This window comes from Lithobates pipiens, unplaced genomic scaffold, assembly GCF_037356315.1.
Source record: "Lithobates pipiens isolate NorthernLeopardFrog02 unplaced genomic scaffold, aLitPip1_a1.2 Scaffold_30, whole genome shotgun sequence".
Classification (NCBI taxonomy): Eukaryota; Metazoa; Chordata; class Amphibia; order Anura; family Ranidae; genus Lithobates; species Lithobates pipiens.
Genome location: NW_027507791.1, coordinates 48,447,901 through 48,469,157, shown reverse-complemented (window position 1 = coordinate 48,469,157; position 21,257 = coordinate 48,447,901). Strand labels below are relative to the sequence as shown.

Genomic DNA, 21,257 nt, shown 5'->3' with positions numbered 1-21,257 from the left:
CACCCACAGTAGGCAACAGGAGGATAGGGATGGTGAGGGACAAAGCCAAGGTCGGGGCCACAAGCAGACAGGAATAGTCGGGGACACGCCAAAAAGTCAGGATCACAGGTAAACAGGGATGGTCAAGGACACGCCAAAGTCGGTAACGGAATAACAGCAGAGCACACGGCAGGTAACAGGAAGCTAACGCACAAAGGTTGATCAGCAGGGCTGGCCTGCAGTGCACAGGTTAAATTAGAGCTCTCTGATAGGAACTAGGGTGGAGCCATGCCAGAGGATGGATTATAAAAGCAGTCAGGTGAGGGTCGGCTGGTCTCTAGAAATGAACACATGGAGACAGGTAAGCAGACTCTATTGCATAATCATGACAGTACTTAAGGTGCCGAAGTCACGTGGTTCTGGGTTCCGGTCCAGAAGTTGTTGCTGACTCCGTGGTCCTGGTCCTCCTGACCAGCCCCCGAGGGGCCCTCATGGCCTGGGGTGCGGATCCATCCATTTCCGAGCCTCAGAATTGGTTAGTTCGAGGCACAGTAACTGGAAGGAGGATTCTAAGGTGTTCCGGTGCCATCTCAGGTTTGGAGAGGCTCAGCAACTCTACACGCGACCAGGGGAGGACTCTTCAGTAGGAAAGCCACGCGCAAGGCTGGCTGCTCGGTAAGAGCCTGGAAGCTGAGCTGCCATGGACATTGATTGAATCCACAATTCTTAGCCCTTGTACACACAGTCGGAGATTACGACAACCAAATCCGTTGGATTTTGTCCGTCGGATTTTGTCCGACGGATTTTGTCCGAAACTGTTGTATACACACGGTCGGACGAAGTTGTCGGAAAATCTGATCGTTCAGAACGTGATGACGTTATTTTGTTACGATGGGACTACGTTCAGGCTAGTAGCCAATAGCTTTGATGTAGGAATTTGATCTGAGCATGCGTGGCACTTTGTCCGATCGGAATTCTCTACACATGATCGGAGTATGTCCGATCGGAGCATTTTGTCGGAAAATTTTACCAACAAGTTGGAAAACTTGGTCTGTCGGATACTCCCACGGAAACAGTCCGATGGAGACCACACACAGTCGGAATATCCGACAAAGCGGTCCGATCGGACACATTCCGTCCGAATCTCCGACCGTGTGTACAAGGGCTCACAGTATCGCCGGACTGGCTACAAGATTCTGGTATAGTAAGAAAAGTTCCTACTTCTACCCTTCCAGTTGTAACTAAGTTTCCAACCAAGTCTGTGTGAGAGACTTTGAAAAGCTAGAATTATCTGTTGGCTGCTAAACCCAAAACTTAAGGATTTATCCAACAGTTAAAGGATCCAGTTGCGAGCGGCTGTCCCCCGGATTGTGTACATAGAGAGAGACTTTTATTTGAAGTCAGCAGTTCCAAGCACCTGAGCTAAACTCTACCCTGATACCCTCTATTCCCAACTTAGAGAATGAGTTTGTTCAATCGTTTTATGCAAAATAAAAATCCTAACAAGGAATTCAAGTGTCGGTCTCTGCAGTTACTGGGTCATCAACCCTGGGAACCCCTAGACAAGAACAACGAGTGCGAGCTGGAGGAGGTAATCAGTAAGCCCAGAAAAATTCAGCAGCTCCTTCAGGGGGTTAGTGCTACACACTGATAAACGCCAAATAGCTGTGTTTTTCATTGTTTTTTGGCGTTTTTAGACCTCGTGCACTCTGGCCTTTTTTACAGCTGCTGTTTTTGGCTACAGACGTTTTTTTTTTCCCGCAGTCAATAAACTCCCCAGCATGTTATCCTATGTTTCCATGCACACATTGCTGTTATCAGCAGTTTTTGGCGAGGGGGGGGGGGGGAGAACTAGGGGGAACCCCAGAACTAGTGGGTTTTGAGAGGAGTTTTTCAACTGTAAAAACTCTCCCATTCTGAAAAAAGCTGAAAACAGCTTAAAAACGCAAAAAAAAAACCGTAAAAACTCTCCCATTCTGAAAAAAGCTGGAAACAGCTTAAAAACGCAAAAAACAAACAAAAAAAACACAGAAAAAGCACGGCTATCCAGCGTTTATCAGCATTCTTGAGCCATAAGCTTTAATGGGAGTATAGTTTTGCTAAAAAAACGCTAAAAAACGCTACTTCAAAAACGCTGAAAAACGAACTCTACAGCTCAAGCTATCTACAGCTAAAGTTACTGTTTTTTTTATAATGTCCAATGTGCATGAGACCTTAGGGCCTCATGCACACTAGACGTTATAATAACGTATGAAACCAAAAAACAGCAGCTGTAAAAACGGGCAAAAATGTCCAGTGTGCATGAGGCCTAATGCCGCGTACACAAGAGCGGATTTTCCGTCGGAAAAAACTTGGATGGTTTTTCCGACGGAATTCCGCTCAAGCTTGGCTTGCATACACACGGTCACACAAAAGTTTTCTGAACCTTCAACCGCCAAGAACACGGTGACGTAAAACACTACGACGAGCCGAGAAAATTAAGTTCAAGGCTTCCGAGCATGCGTCGAATTGTTTCCGAGCATGTGTCGGAATTTTGCACTTCGGAATTGCCTACAGAAGGACTGCATTTCCAATAGAAACTTTTCCCGTCGGAAAAATAGAGAACATGCTCTCAATCTTTTGCTGGAGGAAATGCCACCAGCAGAAGTCCGATGGGGCCTACACACAGTCGCATTTTCCGACCAAAAGCTCTCATCGGTCTTTTGCTAGTGGCATTTCCAATCGTGTGTACGTGGCATTAGGGTTGCATTTCTTCTGACCACCAATGTAAGGGGCTTTTTCCCCAATGACCACTGGTGAATTTTATTTAGTAAGGGTTCCCTGAGACATGAAAGTTATTTAATGGATTAATCTGGGATAAAAAGGTTGAGATAGGCTGGAGTAGAGGTTCTTGTCTCTTGCCCACATGGACGGCCAATGTCAGCAAACCAGCAGAGACACATTGAATATTGGATAGAGCACCAACGTTGTTATACTTACCATTTTCAGACAGCAATAAGCAATAGCTGAGGCAACATCAAGCCACTAATCTCAGAAATCACTTGCCTAGGTCCTGGCATGGTAAATCTTGATGGAGGAATGTCCAATAGTTTCAGCTAGGAAAAGTATGGATGTGGGTTAGGTGCAGCGTGTACGGTGGGCAGAAAACACACAGAGTCTGATTTTGGCAGTAACGGTGCATCGTAGAACGGTTCTATAAGAACAACAGGCTCAGTGAAGAGCACAGTTGACCGGAGCCGCTTACAACTGAGACAGAGGTAGACCCAGGAGATCCAGAATGGAAGATGCCAATAGCGTCTGCCACCAAAGAGCGGAATGCGGCATGGCCTGGCCAATCCACACCCAAAAGGGAAAACATCCTAGAAGGTAGATGTAGTCCCGCCTCTGTCCCTACTCCTCTGGAACCTGCCCCTATCTCTAGTACTGTCCTTGACAGACAGGGTTACATAGTTACATGGTAGGTGTGGTTGAAAAAAGACAAAAGTCTATCAAGTCCAACCTATGTGTGTGATTATATGTCAGGATTACATTGTATATCCCTGTATGTTGTGGCCGTTCAGGTGCTTATCTAATAGTTTTTTGAAACTATCGATGCCCCCTGCTGAGACCACAGCCTGTGGAAGGGAATTCCACACCCTTGCCGCTCTTACAGCAAAGAACCCTCTACGTAGTTTAAGGTTAAAGCTCTTTTCTTTCTAATTTCAATGAGTGGCCACGAGTCTTGTTAAACTCCCTTCCGCAAAAATGTTTTATCCCTATTGTGGGGTCACCAGTACAGTATTTATTTAACTGAAATCACATCCCCTCTCAAGCGTCTCTTCTCCAGAGAGAATAAGTTCAGTGCTCACAACCTTTCCTCATAACTAATATTCTCCAGAACCTTTATTAGCTTTGTTGCCCTTCTTTGTACTCGCTCCATTTCTAGTACATCCTTCATGAGGACTGGTGCCCAGAACTGGACAGCATACTCCAGGTGCGGCCGGACCAGAGTCTTGTAGAGCGGGAGAATTATCGTTTTATCTCTGGAGTTGATCCCCTTTTTAATGGCAATATTCTGTTTGCTTTGTTAGCAGCAGCTTGGCATTGCTGAGCCTATCATCTACTAGGACTCCCAGGTCCTTTTCCATCCTAGATTCCCCCAGTGTATAGATTGCATTCATATTTTTGCCACCCAAATGCATTATTTTACATTTTTCTACGTTAAACCTCATTTGCCATGTAGTTGCCCACCCTATTAATTTGTTCAGATCTTTTTGCAAGGTTTCCACATCCTGCGGAGAAGCTATTGCCCTGCTTAGCTTAGTATCGTCTGCAAATACAGAGATTGAACTGTTTACCCCATCCCCATCCTCCAGGTCATTAATGAACAAATTAAACAGGATTGGTCCCAGCACAGAACCCTGGGGGACCCCACTACCCACCCCTGACCATTTAGAGTACTCCCCATTTATCACCACCCTCTGAACTCTCCCTTGTAACCAGTTTTCAATCCATGTACTCACCCTATGGTCCATGTCAACGGACCTTATTTTGTACAGTAAATGTTTATGGGGAACCGTGTTAAATGCTTTTGCAAAATCCAGATTCCCCCCACATCTACGGGCCTTCCTTTATCTAGATGGCAACTCATTTCCTCATAGAAGGTTAATAGATTGTTTTGGCAAGAATCATTCTTCATGAATCCATGCTGATTACTGCTAATAATAGGGTCCCCTTCCCTATGTTAGCCACTCCCAAAAAAGTGTGCCAAGCCTGGGAGACGGAGTCTTAAATAGACTCAGCTTGACCCAAGATGGCCACCAGAATCACATGGGGTGCCAGCATCCAATCACATAGGTGCCTCCCTGTGATCGAGGGAATCATAGAGGAACCAAGTTCCTCTCAACTTCCTCCTCCACCTGCATTGCCGCTGTGGTCGAGCGCCACCTGTAGTGGAGAATACAGACTGCACCTGCCTAAATGGATCTACAGGGGTTACATTGGTGTCAGTGATAGTTTTGAAGATAGGTTATGGTTTTAGGGGTTTAGGGAGTTCTGTGTTAGGTTAACATCTGGGGTTCAGTTTAAGTGTTAAGACATCATTCAGGTTGGGTCAAGAATTAAAGTGATTGCCGAGCTACACTCCTCAGCAGCACATACCTCACTTTCACTCCTCAGCTGGTCCAATCGGCCAGGAAATGATGAGAAATCTCTCCAAATGGGAAACAAGCACAGATAAAAATACATTTCTAGTACGGTAAGCAAGGGTTTTTTCTTCTGATATTTTTTTTTATTGTTGCCCATGCCTTCCTGGATGTTTTGGGGAAGGGTTAGACCCTCTGTCAGGCTTATATTTCTGTCCGTGTCTGATTGAGGGGAGGGGATTTACCCTCTTTGATCAAAAAAGCCCAAATTTTAGCTGTCAACAGAACCAAAGGTGAAAGTTTCCAATAGGAATAACTGCTCTGAAGACCACTGTCTAAAAGGGGAATTCCTCCAACTTTGGAGAGATTTCCTCTTATATCCAATGGTGCCCCCAGGACAGGAAGTTTGGGGAAATCTCCCCCATTTTAGACACAGTTGGCAAGAAAAAATATTTAAGATTGGTTTTCACCATAACCTACTCCATCTAAAAACCAAAAGTGTTGGACTGGGAGAGGTTCAGAAATGTTAAGCGACAAGATTAGGCGTTACAAAGCCAAGAAAATGGATGGCTAAGAAATGTACATAAATGCATCCACCAAAATGGATTGATGTTGAACTTAGTCTTTATGGATCTGTTCCTGACTAATTTTAAATTTATTTTAATGCTGGCCGCTTGCAGCTTGCTGGCCTTTGCCCAGACCCTCCAGCCCAGACCTTTTACCCAGACCTTGCTGCCCCCAGCCCATACCCTCTGCTCCAGCCTAGACCCTTCACCCAGACCTTGCTGCCCCCAGCCCATACCCTCTGCTCCAGCCTAGACCCTTCACCCAGACTTTGCTGCCCCCAGCCCATGCCCTCTGCTCCAGCCTAGACCCTTCACCCAGACTTTGCTGCCCCCAGCCCATACCCTCTGCTCCAGCCTAGACCCTTCACCCAGACCTTGCTGCCCCCAGCCCATACCCTCTGCTCCAGCCTAGACCCTTTACCCAGACCTTGCTGCCCTTGCCCAAACCTAGACCCTAGACTCAGACCCTTTGATCGGACCCTCTATTCTAGACCAGACCCTTCACCCAGACCTAGCTGCCCCTGCCCAAACCTAGACCAAGGCCCAGACCCTTTGATCGGACCCTCTATTCTAGACCAGACCCTTCACCCAGACCTAGCTGCCCCTGCCCAAACCTAGACCAAGACCCAGACCCTTTGATAGGACCTTCTATTCTAGACCAGACCCTTCACCCAGACCTAGCTGCCCCTGCCCAAACCTAGACCAAGACCCTTTGCTCAGAACCTCTACCTCATGGTAACTCAAAGTATATCACATACTAGAAGCCCCAGACTACTTTACCACCCTGGGGACAAACAAGACGCAAAATAAACCTTCAGCTATCTCCTATACAGATACTAGATCGTTTTCCCCCCACCCTGATGGCAAGACTAATACAGTAATCCTATCAAAGGGTCTGTCGACATTGTTGGGCAAAAATAAAAAATAAACAGCACCCTTCCTGCTCAGGGGGCCCTTCCTGTGCACCTTTGTGTTAGGACAGAGAGGAGGTCGTCAAAGAACATGGTTGCCAATCTCTGTCCCCCCTAGTAGGCCTACAGTCAAAGGAATTAAAACAAACTTTACTCGTCAATGGACAGAAAGGCCATTCATGTTGTGTTGTGTAAGCCTGTGTCCTCTTTTATTTGAAGTCCTTTCTTCATTCAGATCCCGTGTGGCTTTTAAAAGGTGTCCCTATTCCCCAGTACAAGCTAGAAGGTCACAGAACTGAGAGGAAGGTCACCCGGATGAATAGGCCTCCGTCCATTGTCCGCTGCCCTGAGAAGTTGTCCCCTTTCACTGACATGATAAAATAATATGGAAACGCCTTCCCTATAGTCCCCCAGGGACAGTATGAAGAGAGTTTTCTTTACCCCCCTGGTGACACAGATTAACAAGTCTTTAAAACTTACACACACAAGGCCGGTAAATAGGAAGAGGATGGTAGGTGCATAATTGCAGTTTATTAGTAAGACCTGATTAAGTGTAATGATCGTTCGACAAGCAATAAAACAGGGGACTGACAGCTGAATTTTGGTTTGTAATAATAACAGCTTGTTAAAAATTAGAAATAAAATCTATGTTTGTAATATTTATATAATAATTATAGTTCTATTATACTATTATTTTATTGTTGTTTTATTATTATTATTATTATTATGATTATTAAAAATAATAAAATTATTATTATTATTTTACAAATTATTAATATATTATTCATAATATTTTTTTTAAATATTTCTTATAACTTACTATCATATATTATTTATACAATAATACATAATTAACTAATTAAATAAAAAATTGTGACAATGTACCAGTATAAACTTTTTATTGTATTTTTTATTATTATATCTTTTTATATTCTTCATTAAGAGAAGGTTCTTTCATGCAGTTTAAAAAAAAAAATTAAACATTGAAAACCATTGAAAGATCTACGTTGAATGCCATAGCTGCTGTTCCTTTGAAAATCCAGGATGTGGAGCTCTGCTCATTCTACCAAAATAAATGAAGGCCTTGTTTAAATTAGCCGAAAAGGTTCACGTAGACATTCCTCTTACAAAGTTGTTTTGTGATTATCTAAAGGCAGGACTGAGAATGAAGAACATCCAATAGCTCCTGAATTTCTCATCAATTTAGTGAGTAGGCTTCTGCAAGCAAATTTAATCTTTAAATTTTTTAGGTAATACTCCTATTTAACCCAAAATATTAAGGATATTGTCCATTGAAGAAACATAGAAGAGTAACAGCAGAAAAGAGACCAAGTGGTCCATCAAGCCTGCCTCAATTTTTTTATTTATTTTTTCCTTTTTAATCTGAGTATTGATCTACATTTGTCCCAATAGTGTTTGAGTGCACTTGCTTTTGAGTGAATACCTCTGCTGGAAGTCCAAGCATTAACTACTCTTTCGGTAAAAAAAAAAAAAACTACTTCTATCCCATTATGGGTTCCATTACGATATTATCCATGCATGAAGAAAACATCTTCTGTCCCCATTGTGGGTTCATTGATGATATTTTCCATGCATATAAAAAAACGACTTCCCATTATGTGTTCTTTGATTACCTCCCACATCTCTAGGTCAGATCTGATAAAGAAGAGCTGAAAAGACATCATTGGCTCTGTAGGTAAAACACACTTCCTAAATACAACTAAAATGTTTCGAATTGTTTTGGCAGACCCCCTCCTCTATGTCATTTTTGGTTACGTGTAGTGATCTAGCCAACAAATTTAAAGGAAAATCGAACTGATGTGTGGCCAGTTTGGGTTTTCCTCTATTTTTTTTAGTTCAAGAAGCTCCTCCTTTGCGGGTTTGCCATCAGCAACCACTGTCCAAAGTTGTGTTTGCTGAGTTAATTTGGTCTTCAAAAACAACTCTTCAATTTTTTTTCTAAGCTCCGAAGGTGTGCAGTGCACACACTCAAAACTGACACCAAGCGTAAAAGTGAGCAGACAAAAAGTAAAGCACCCAAAAACATGCACGGAGTGTACACATGGTACTTCTACAAAGAAAAAAAAAGCCCTGGCTTTGATTTGCCAAGGTGCGAGATTCCTGTTGGCAAGTGGAGTACCGTGGTCCACCCGGTCGAAACCAGGCAGACCTAATTCTTCCAGGGAACTTCCAAAGCAAGGTTCACCCAAGTACTTGATGGAGTTCCCCCAAAGAGAGACCCCATGGAAGGGGAAGAACCTAACCATAAGGCCACATGCCCTCTTCCCCAAGACTTTCAGGGCAAGTCCAAGGACCTACACCCTACTAATCAGACTCCAAAGAGAAAGGACCCTGGTCCTTATCCTTCGGGGTGTGAGACTCTTGGGATATTTATAGTCCATCAAGTTGAAACCAGGCAAACCCCATTCTTTAAGGGAACTTCCAAAACAAGATTCACCCACATACTTGGTGGTGTTCCCCTAAAGGGAGATCCAGTGGGATGTGGAGAACCTGACCATAAGCCCACATGACCTCCCCCTAGGCTTTCAGTGCAAATCTGAGGACTTACACCCTACTAATCTGGCTCCAAAGAGAAAGGACCCTGGTCCTGATCCCCAGGGTTCGAGACTCCTGATGGGGACTGGGGTACTCATGGTCCACCAAGTTTAAACCAGGCGGACCCCATTCTTCAGGAGAACTTCCAAAGCAAGGTTCACCCAAGTACTTCGGTTCCCCCAATGGGAGACCCCCATGGCAGGGGAAAAACCTTATCATAAGGCCACATTCCCTCCTCCACAAGACTTTATGGGCAAGTCCGAGGACCTACACCCTACTATAAGGGGTCAAAAAAGAAAGGATCTCCAGGCTGCGAAACTCCTGATGGGGACTGGGGTACTCATGGTCCACCAAGTTGGAACCAGGCAAACCCCATTCTTCAAGGGAACTTCCAAAGCAAGGTTCACACAAGTACTTGGTGGGGTTCCCTTAAAGGGAGACCTTGTGGGGGGCGGAGAACTTGGCCATAAGTCCACATGACCTCCTCCCCCCAGACTTTCAGGGCAAGGCCAAAGACCTACACCCTACTAATTTCGGAGTGAGTAAAAAGCCATGGGCAGTACAAAAGGTATTCTGTACGTTTTAATTAAATTCCTTTGTTAGAGTTGAGACTCGAACTGTAACTATAACATGGATAAAGTGGGGGAGGTTAAGAACTTTGCCCCCTATAAGGGAGACTTGTCCTTACTTCCTGTGTAGTCAATGAGAGAGGAAAAGGAAAATAAACTGACTTTCTAACTTTTAAATTCATACAGCCATCGACTAAGAACAGTTGGCCATAGCAGCCAATCAGAAATGACTTTACTGAATGCAGGCATGTATAAGAATTAGGATGACTCGCTGCTGTTGGTCGTTCCCTTAGTGCTTTTTTTTTTTTTAACTCATCAGGCCTTTATATTGTCCACACTCTGCAAGTCAATAATAATATTATTACTAAACATAAAACACACATACACACAAATACACATAAATACATATAAATAAAACAAAAATAATTCATTGTGATATATATATTTTAATTTAATTTAATTTTTTTACAATTTGCATAGTTTTGTAGCTTAAAACATATTACAAATAATTTTAACAAAATGATCAAGTACATGCAAATCAGTATTTATTATTGCAATATTAATTTCCAATTGGCTGTAAAAAAAAATATGTATTTATCAAACCGATCATATTGAACCTAAAACCAATTTATCGCTCATCCTTACAACAAAAAAATGCACATAAAGTTCCAAATTACACGTAAAGTACACTCCGGGGCAACTTGTCTCTGAGAAGGTCTTCTGTATTAGCTTTAGCGGACAACTTTATCCGTCATCCTTGTATATGTTCACCTCTGAAAGAAAACTGATAAACAATTCCAAAAGAAAAAAAAAAAAGATTTTTTTTTTTTTCTAAAATTAGCTGTTCAAAAATAGTGTATTTTAAATATTAGCAAAAGCATTTTAAAAAAAAGCTGACTTTCATATCAATATTTTTATTTTTATTTTTTTCCGCCTAAAACAACTCACCAGTTTTAATGCCTGCATGTTGCCGTTCCTAAATCCCTTTATAGGTCACATAATCCCCACCAACAGCCATAAAAGTGAGCCACAGTTTCCACAATGAAAGACCGTGGACCCCTCGTCTCCGTCTGATCCTGGGCTGTGTATTTAGGAAATTGATATCTCAGCACCACGTCTTTGTTATACGTATGTCATTTTGGGATGTTTGGTGTTCCCCCCCACCCCCTTCTTTATTCCAGACATTTCCAGGAATTGTAAACTAATATCCATAAAAAAAAAAATCTTTTTTTTTTTCAGAATAACACTGAAGAAAATAAATTCATATGGTACCATCAAAGTGAAAAAATATGTAACAATAAAAATATAATATTTATACATTTGGGTAAATAATTGTGTACACTACAAATTTTGTTCTAAAACAGAATTAAACAAAAAAAAAGAACAAAATTTAAAGGGTATTATATATGTCTTTTAATTTTTTAATTTTAATTTTTATTTTGGATCAACCGTGGATTGATTGTTTTTTTTTTTATTTGTTTGTTTTTAATTTGTTTGACGTGTTTTTGTTTTTTGCTGGTAAGTTACATACATTAAAATACATCTGTATTTGTGTTTTATTAATTATCAATCCTTATTAAGAGCACTTACAACTTTCTAATGCAATATTATTTTTTGAATTACTCCTATAAAGAAATGCATGGGCATGGAGCAGCTCTCAAAGTAGATACAACCACCCACAAGCCAGTCAATTGCATAGATTGTTGCTACCGTGTACTACAATAATCACACTGGACATGGCAATTTCCAAACAAATTATCCAACATTTGCAGGAGCGGAGCAGTTCGGAGCTGTGGTTCTACTTCCCCTGCAAAGGTGTCAAAAGGCATCCAAAACTGTAGACTTTCCACTGCTGACTAATCATCAATTATACCAAGAATGTACAAACTAAAAGGAAATTCTGCGGCATTCCCAGCCTGATCTACAACACTCTGCTCTTGCTTACAACGCTTTTTTTCTCATTTTAAACCAAGATTTTTTTTATTTTTCATTTAAAATAAATATTTTAAATGAACCTTTTTTAAAAACCTACGGTATTAATGCATTATTTTATTTTTTATTTTTAAGGATTGCAGATAATGGTAAGTTTCGAAGGTCGAGCTTCAAAGGTCAGTTCATTTTTGTGGGGCACAAGCAGGATTTTAAGTCATAGTGTAATTCACGTAAGAGAGTAGATTTAAAAAAAAAAACTTTTTCTTCTTCTTTTTTACATTTTTGAAAGATATAGCACTATATCTATCTATCTATCTATCTATCTATCTATCTATCTATCTATCTATCTATCTATCTATCTATCTATCTATCAAACTATCTCTCTACACTTCAGTCACTCTATCACTCAAAAGGAAAATACAAGAGTGTCTTCCATCCCTAGATGTGTAATTCAAGGCATGCAAAAACAGCCATATTATATTGACCTTTTTTTTGTGCTTTTTAAATTTATTTATTATTATTATTATTATATTTTTTTATTTGTTATGTATTTATTATTATCATTATTATTATTATTATTATTATTATTATTATTATTTTATTTGTTATGTATTTATTATTATTATTATTATTATTTTTTTGCTTTTTATTTATTTATTTAATTTTGCTTTCTTGCTCAGACTCCTTTATTTACAATAGAGCTTATTTCTGTAAAATAATCCTGAAAATCACACCTACAGTGACATTATCCAGAATTATTTCAGTTCTCTAACCCTATTTTCATGGCAAGTTTTCCATTTTTTTTTTTTTTTTTTTAATCCTGCAGACATCTGTGAATAAACTGAGGGGAAGAAAAGGTGACAAACTTTCTACCATCTAAAAATCGAGAAACCATGGGGTTGATGCCCTGGTGTTTTTTTTTTTTTATTATTATTAATGTGAGTAGCCTTTCTCTTGTACCTAATCTTTTTTTTATTTATTTATTTATTTTTGTTTAACCTGTTTGATATTCCCATAAAATTACGTAATCATCTTAACACAGCTGAAGTGGTATGTACTCGGAACTCAGATTAGGAATTTTTTTATTTAGTTTTTAAGTTTTTAAATTTTTACACCTCTATTGGATGTTAGGAGTAAAGCGCCTTCAGAACTTACAGCTGGTAGAAAACGCCCTTTTAGGTGTATTATTATTATTTATTTATTTTTGTTGTCTTAAAAATAAAATGCAAACGGAAAAAGATTAATGGCGACAAAAAATCTTTTTTGTTTTAACTTTTGACTTTTTTTTTTTTTTAAAAGAGAGAATTGTAATAAAGGAACTAAATAGGAAGGAAGGAAGGAAGAGAAAGAAAGAAAGAAAGAAAGAATGAAAGAAAGAAAGAGAGAAAGAGAGAAAGAAAGAAAGAAAGAAAGAAAGAAAGAAAGAAAGAAAGAAAGAAAGAAAGAAAGAAAGAAAGAAAGAAAGAAAGAGAGAGAGAGAGAGAGAGAGAGAAGAAAGAAAGAAAGAAAGAAAGAAAGAAAGAAAGAAAGAAAGAAAGAAAGAAAGAAAGAATGGAAGGAAGGAAGGAAGGGGGGATTGTGAAAGATAAAGAGAAAGAAAAAAGATAAAGAGAAAGAGAGAAGAGAGGGAGATAGAATGCAAGAGGGAGTGTGAGAAAGAGAAAGAAAGAGAGAAGAGAAGAGGAGATAGAAAGGAAATAGGAGCATGGGGAAAATAGAGAGAAAGAAAGGAGGGAAAGAGATAAAGAAAAAGAGAGAAAAACGAGATATAAAATAATAAATAATAAATAAAGATTAAAGACATTTTTGAAAATCTTGACATCTTCTGGACCTCCTAAGATTGACTCTCTCTATTGGACGTTATATGATGAGGGAGAATGGGAAAGATAAAGAGTAAGGAATAAAGAGAGAGGATAAAGAGAAAAAAACGAGAGAGAGAAAGAAAAAGAGAGAGGAGAGGGAGATAGAATGAAAGGGGGAATGTGGGAACGATAGAGAGAAAGAAAGGAGGGATGGAGAGAAACTTTGATGAATAGAGACATTTTTTAAATCTTGACACCTTCTAGACCTTATATGATTCACTCTCTTTGAGATGTGGAGAAAGAGAGAGAGAAGGAAAGAAAGGAAAGACGGACGGAAGGAAGGAAGGAGGGAAGGAAGGAAGGTGAGAGTGGGAAACAGAAAGAAAGAACCAAGAGAGAGAAAGAAAAAGAGAGAAGGGGGAGATAGAATGCAAGAGGGAGCGTGGGAAAGATAGAGTGAAAGAAAGGAGCGGTGGAGTGAAATAGAAAGAGTGAAACGTTAATGACTAGAGACATGTGAAGAAAGAAAAAGAGAAAGAAAGAAAGAAAGAAAGAAAGAAAGAAAGAAAGAAAGAAAGAAAGAAAGAAAGAAAGGAGAGATGGAGAGAAACTTTAATGACTAGAGACATTAAATCTTGACACCTTCTAGACCTTATATGATTGACTCTCTATGAGATGTGGAGAAAGAAAGAAAGAAAAAGAAAGAAGGAGAGTAGGAAAGGTAAAGAGAAGAGAATGAAGAGGGAGGATAAAGCAAAAGAAACAAGAGAGAGAGAGAGAGAGAAAGTAAAAGAGAGAAAAGAGGGAGAAAGATTGAAAGGGGAAGCGTGGGAAAGATAGAGAGAAAGAAAGGAAGGATGGAGAGAAATAGAAAGAGAAAAACTTTAATGACTAGAGACATTTTATACATTTTGACACCTTCATATTGATCTTATATAATTGATTCTCTATGAGATGTGGAGAAAGAAAGAAAGAAAGAAGGGAAGGAAGAAAGAAAGAAAGAAAGAAAGAAAGAAAGAATGAAAGAAAGGAAGAAAGAAAGAAAGAAAAAGAAAGAAAGAAAGAAGGGAAGGAAGAAAGAAAGAAAGAAGGGAAGGAAGAAAGAAAGAAAGAAAGAAAGAAGGGAAGAAAGAAAGAAAGAAAAAGAAATAAAGGAAGAAAGAAAGAAAGAAAGAAAGAAGGAAAGGAAGAAATGAAGGAAGGAAGGAAGGGGGAGAGTGGAAAAGAGAAAGAAAAAGAAACAAGAGAAATAAAAAGAGAGAAGAGAGGGAGATAGAATGCATGAGGGAGTGTGGGAAAGATAGAGAGATAGAAAGGAGGGATGGAGAGAAAGAGAGACACCTTCTGGACCATATATGATCGACTCTCTTTGAGATGTAGAGAAAGCTAGAAAGAAATAAAGAAAGAAACTTGGCGAAAGATAGAAAGAACGAAAGAAAGAAAAAGAGTGGGAAAGAGAAAGGGATAAAGAGGGAGGATAAAGAGAAATAAACTATAATTGACTCTCTGTGAGATGTGGAGAAAGAAAGAAAGGAAGGAAGAAAGGAAGGGGGAGAGTGGGAAAGAGAAAAAGAAACGAGAGAGAGAGAGAGAGGAGAGAGAAAGAAAAAGAGAGAAGAGAGGGAGATAGAATGCACAAGGGAGAGTGGGAAAGATAGAGAGATAGAAAGGAGGGGATGGAGAGAAATAGAACGAGAATTTTTTTTTAAAATCTTGACACCTTCTGGACCTTCTGACTCTCTATGGGATGAGGAGAAAGAAAGAAAGGAAGGAAGGAAGATAGGAAAGAAAGGAAGGAAGGAACTAAGGAAGGAAGGAAGGAACTAAGGAAGGAAGGAGGAACTAAGGAAGGAAGGAAGGGAGGAATTGGGAAAGATAAAGATAAAGAAACAAGAGAGAGAAAGAGAGAAGAGAGGGAGATAAAATGCAGGAGGGAGCGTGGGAGAGAGAAAGAAAGGAGGGATGTAGAGAAATAAAAAGAGAGAAACATTAATGACTAGAGACATTTTTAAGAACTGACACCTCCTGGATCATATATCATCGACTCTCTATGAGATGTGGAGAAAGAAAGAAAGAAAGAAAGAGGGAAAGTGGGAAAGATAAAGAGAAATGAATAAAGAGGGAAGGTAAAGAGAAAGAAATGAGAGAAAGAAAAAGAGAGAAGAGAGGGAGATAGAATGAAAGGGGGAGTGTGGGAAAGATAGAGAGAAAGAAAGGAGGGATGGAGAGAAATAGAAAGAGAGAAACGGGATGAGGAGAAAGAAAGGAAGGAAAGAAAGAAAGAAAGAAAGAAAGAAAGAAAGAAAGAAAGAAAGAAAAAAAAGAAAGAAGACCAAAGACATTTTTCAAACCTCAACACCTTCTGGAATGTGGAATGGAACGAAAAGAAAAAAAAGAAAGAAAAAAAAAGAACACAATATATTCACAACAGATAAATGTGTCTAAGGTAACACTTTTTCAAACTCTAAACTGGAATATATTTGCATTGCTATTATTTCTGAACATATATTGTAATCGGGTTATATATTTCTTCTCTGCCTATCACACAATGACACAACTAATGTACATCATACAAGTGGAAACATAATGGATGACCTTCAAATATTCCTTTACAAGGAAAAGTGACGATTGTCATGCGAAGGACTTATTATAAGAAGCAATAGGTATGCACATAGACGTATTATAATATTATTCTCTTAAGGATTATATTGCAGATCATTAAATTAACAGTTAAGTAAAATTCCAAGTTAAATTAGTTACATTAATTGCTACTTATTTTTATTTTGTAACTGCAACACTTTTAAAGGATACACTTCTTTGTGTGGGATCAATCCTGAGGTTTATAATATTATCATTATTATTATTTTTTTTATAAAAACTATTTATAAAAATTTCATAAAAATGTATTATTTATAATTTTTTTAAATAAAAATTATTATTTTTTATAGTGATTTGTAGAAGTAATACTCAATAGGTGCTATAATATTTTAAATAGAATAATCTACGTGTCCTCTGTGTTGTTGGGTATAATTTGCTAAAGGAGATAAAGGGCACGTTGGTCCTTACATCTTTTTTTTTTTTTTTTTTTTTTTTTTGCGTCAAAGACCCAAGTGTCTATTTTTCCTTAAATTTCCCTAAACCCGATTGGGTCTTTCAAGTGAACACAGGTTGGAAAAGGGGGAGTGGTTACTTAAGGTGCTCCAGCAGAGCCTGAACCACCCAATCAGGTTAAAGAGAATAAAGAAAATACAATTACTAGACTTTTTTTTTTAATGCTGCGCACAACCACAGAACATGTCCTGGGTCCCTTGCTTTGAAATTGTGTCGTAAATCTGCATTTGAATATATTAAAAAAAAAAGGGGTAAAATTACTAGAAATAATTTTTTTTTCGCTCTGTGGTCATGATATTACATATTGTAAACTATTACTTATTACTGTTGCTTATTATTTATTATTAAGTGTATTAAACTTACTTTTTATTACGTGTATGAAACATACTTATTATTAAGTGTAATAAATTTGCATATATTAAATGTATTAAACTTACTTAATATTAAGGGGATTAAATGCTTTTAAAATTTCAGTATTATTGTATTTATTTAAATAGCATTCTAGAACAAGAATTAATTTATTATTAATTATTATTAATTTATTTATTGCTTTATTCTACACTATAATATTTGGGTTGCAAAATATTAATTTTAATTCATTCTTTTTGGCAGAACCAGTCTTATAAATAAGTATACCAATACAAAAAGGCACATATAGAAGGTGCAAACAGAATCTCTTGTTTATAAATCTGAAAAAATCAATGCATTAAATAAAACAGAGGTCACCTTGATTGCATTATGTTATAGAGGTGTTAATAGTATATTGACTTACTTTTTGCTGCATGCATAGTAAAAGGTTGTGATAAAAAAAAAAAAAAAAAAAATGGTGTACACAATATTGTCAACTATGGTGCTTTTTTCCAATGGACACAAAGAGAACGAAAAAATATATACAAAAGTTACAAAAATCAGCGACAAAAATACTCTCTACTATGGTTTGATTCCATGGACATGAAGGGAATGAAAAATATATACAAAAGTTTAAAAAAATCAGCAACAAAAATATTTTCTACTATGGTTCTTTTCCAATGGACATGAAGGGAACGAAAAATATATACAAAAGTTTAAAAAAAATCAGCAACAAAAATACCCTCTACTATGGTGCTTTTCCAATGGACACGAAGACAGTTTAAAAAATATAAAAAAAAGTTACAAAAATCAGCAACAAAAATACCCTCTACTATGGTGCTTTTCCAACAGACGTGAAGAGAACTAAAGAAATATAAAAAAAGTAAAAAAAAAATAAGCAACAAAAATACACTCTACTATGGTACTTTTCCAATGGACATGAAGAGATCTAAAAAATATATATAAAAGTTACAAAAATAAGCAACAAACATACACTCTACTATGGTACTTTTCCAATGGACACGGAGAGAATTAAAAAAAACTATACAAAGGTACAAATCCTGCAACAAAAAATACTCTCTTCTATGGTACTTTTCCAATGGAAATGAAGAGAACGAAAAAAAACACATTCAAAAGGTACAAAAACCAGCAACAAAAATATTCTCTGCAATGGTACTTTTCCAATGGACACGAAAAGAACGAAAAAAAATATACAAAAGTTACAAAAATAAGCAAAAAAATAAATACATTCTACTATAGTACTATTCCAATGGACACGAAGAGAACGAAAAAAAAATATACAAAAGGTACAAAAAACAGCAAAAAAAAAATACTCTCTACTATGGCACTTTTCCAATGGAAATGAAGAGAACGAAAAAAAAATATTCAAAAGGTACAAAAACCAGAAACAAATATACTCTCTGTTATTGTACTTTTACAATAGACACGAAGAGAACTAAAGAAATATACAAAAGTTACAAAAATATAGCAAAAAAAAAGGAAAATACTCTCTGCTATGGTACTTTCCAATGGTCACGAAAAGAACGAAAAAAATATCCAAAAGGTACAAAAACCAGCAACAAAAATACTCTCTGCTATGGTACTTTTACAATAGACATGAAGAGAACTAAAGAAATATACAAAAGTTACAAAAATATAGCACAAAAATAAAAAAAAATACACGCTGCTATGGTACTTTTCCAATTGTCATGAAAAGAACGAAAAAAATATACAAAAGTTACATAAATCAGCATGAATCCTTTATACTCCATAAATTATAAACCATACAATTACACCTATCGACAAAAAGTTTTAAATATGAATATTTTTTAATATATAAAAAAAAAACTATAATGCAATAAAAGAAAATGTAAAATCGGGGAATTATTTAAAAATCATTCTAAAATGTCTCAAGGTTGTAATCAATTATATTTTACATTAACTGAATAAATGAAGTAGATCTGTTCTAAATCTATAAGGGATTAAATAAAACCAACCCCCCCCTCCCCCCTCCTTGGGGAAGACGGGTTTATTCTTGGAATTTTTTTTTTTTTTTTAGTAAGTGATTTAAATGATAGTTCTGAGTGTCAAAAACACTTCCTCTATGATCTATTGAAATGCCACTATCCATTTTAACATTTAAAACATTAATAATTAAAAAAAAAAAAAAAAAAATTTAAATCATGCGCCAAAATAAAAAAATAAATAAATATAAAAAACCTTTTTCCATGAATAGTTCCTGCTACAATAGTGTGTATTATAATGCCTCTGAATTAAACCACCATTTGTGTTTGCCTTGTAGCCTTGTGTCAATGCCGGTCTTCTGTTACACTTGGAAATCCTTTACAATGGCACAGTCTGATGTGCAACGTATTCATCCTACCAACACATTATTTATGCCACGCGATCCTATCATTAAAAAAAAAAAAAAAAAAAACATGCCAAAAATCTATCTATTATTCTGATGTTTTCAATAAAGATCATACTGTTAAGGATACGATAAAATAATGTGCGTCTTAACAATAATAGTGTGTGATAGCAAGGATATAAAAAAAAAAAAAAAAAAAAAAAATTTTTTAAAATGTTAATCTAAATGTAAAAAAATATGACATGTTATTGCTGTTGGATGGGCAGCCTTGAAAGAGCCCATCGTGATTATCAATTTTTCCTAAGCAAGTGAAACATGGATGTATTAATATATTCTTATGTAAATTAAAAAAAATGTAGATTTAATTTTTTGTATGCTAATATATATATATATATATATATATATATATATATATATATATATATATATATATATATATATATATAAAATATAATATAATATAATATATATATATATATATATATATATATATATATATATATTCTGGGAAAATGCAGCTGTTTTTGTAATGGTTAAATTTATTCCGTGCACACCCACAGTGTGCATAGATTGACAATTTGCATATATGCTAATGAGCATATAATTACCAGGCAGATATGCATGGCAGCAGAGGCTCGATTACAATAAATGCATAACTGAGTAAAAATGTGTAATTTTACTCCCCCTCCCACTTATATAAAAAAAAAAAAAAAAAAACATATATCAATACCATGGGTAAGGCCACCCTTTCCAACATCTGCATATCATCTTTTTTTTTTTTTATAATTTTTTTTTTTTTTTTTTTTTTAAATATAATACGTATACTTTACGTATAGGCTACGTGGAGCATCCCTTTGTAGTTCATGTATCCTTACGCCATGCCAATCTCCTCTTTTTCTTGCACAGTGCTTCATTCCCCTCTCCAGAGCGATGCAATATTCTTGGAGATCATCTCCCCTCATGAGAATAAGAAGAGCAAGGGAAAAAAAAAAAAAAAGCTATGAAAATACAGCAAAAAAAAAAAAAAAAGAATGAAAACAAGAAGAACAAAAAGACATCTTTTGGGATTGTAGAAAGAATCTCTGCAAGGTGCATCCTTACCTAGGTAAGCCTGTAATATGTTTTTTTAAGCTGTTTTATGCATACAAAAGGTTCTTGGCTCAGCTAAAGGTGTGTGGGGGGGGGGGACTGTAAAGCAGAAAAAAATTGTATCATGGGGTGCAAAAAATATTAGGGCTTGTAAGGATATGTTCGTTCTTTTTGTAGTTATTTTAAGACCTGTGCTTTTAAAAAAAAAAAAAAAAAAAATTATTAGTTGCATTAGAGACCTTAAAATTAATTTTAAAATGGTAAATGTAAAAACCAAAGATTCTAAACAATTTTGTTAAAAAAAAAAAAAAAAGAAAAGAAAGAAAAGCAATCAAGAGGTGTCTGTTTTTAATTATAATTATCCTCTTCTTAGCTTTTTGCTAATGAGCATTTTTTAAGGTGGTTTGGAGAGAGTGTGGGGGGGGGGGGGGGGGTGGGGGGGTGTGTGTGTTGGGGGGGGGGGGGTCACGTGGGTCTAGGGAAGGCGTGTTTAAATCAGCTCCCAGGGAGTGCGAACAATATGAAAAGATTTGTCTGAACAAAAGCCAGAGACACAAGAGGCTTAATTTATCCAACTTGGTGAGAAAATATTAGTACATAGTTAGGGTATCAGAGTTACGTACAAAAAAAATATGAAAACATTTTTAAGCATTGTACAAAATGCAAAAAAAATTAAAAATGAGAAGCATAAAACACAGTTTTTGAATATATTTTAAATATCTATTTTTTAATATTGTTTATTTTTTATTTTTTAAATTGTCTAAAGCCAAGCCAAAGTCAACGATGCATATTAGGTTTTTTTTGTGTGTGTATGTGTTTTGTGTGTTCTGTGTGTGTTTATGTGTATATGTGTTCTGTGTGTGTGTTTTGTGTGTGTTTATGTGTATATGTGTTCTGTGTGTT

General features: G+C 36.9%; 1 long non-coding RNA gene across 3 annotated transcripts in view; it reads right to left on the bottom strand.

Moving 5' to 3' along the window:
* Positions 1–10,139: 10,139 nt before the first annotated feature.
* The window catches only part of LOC143942789 (uncharacterized), a 12,770-nt gene continuing 1,652 nt past the window's right edge, over positions 10,140–21,257 (bottom strand). The window contains exons 2-3 of one of the 3 annotated variants that reach the window (XR_013264841.1): positions 20,096–20,222; positions 10,140–10,488 (exon numbers count right to left, since the gene is read on the bottom strand). This is a non-coding gene — a long non-coding RNA (uncharacterized LOC143942789). Of the gene's footprint in view, positions 10,489–20,095; positions 20,753–21,257 lie in introns of those variants that run through there. The other 2 variants (XR_013264840.1, XR_013264839.1) reach the window with 2 other exon arrangements.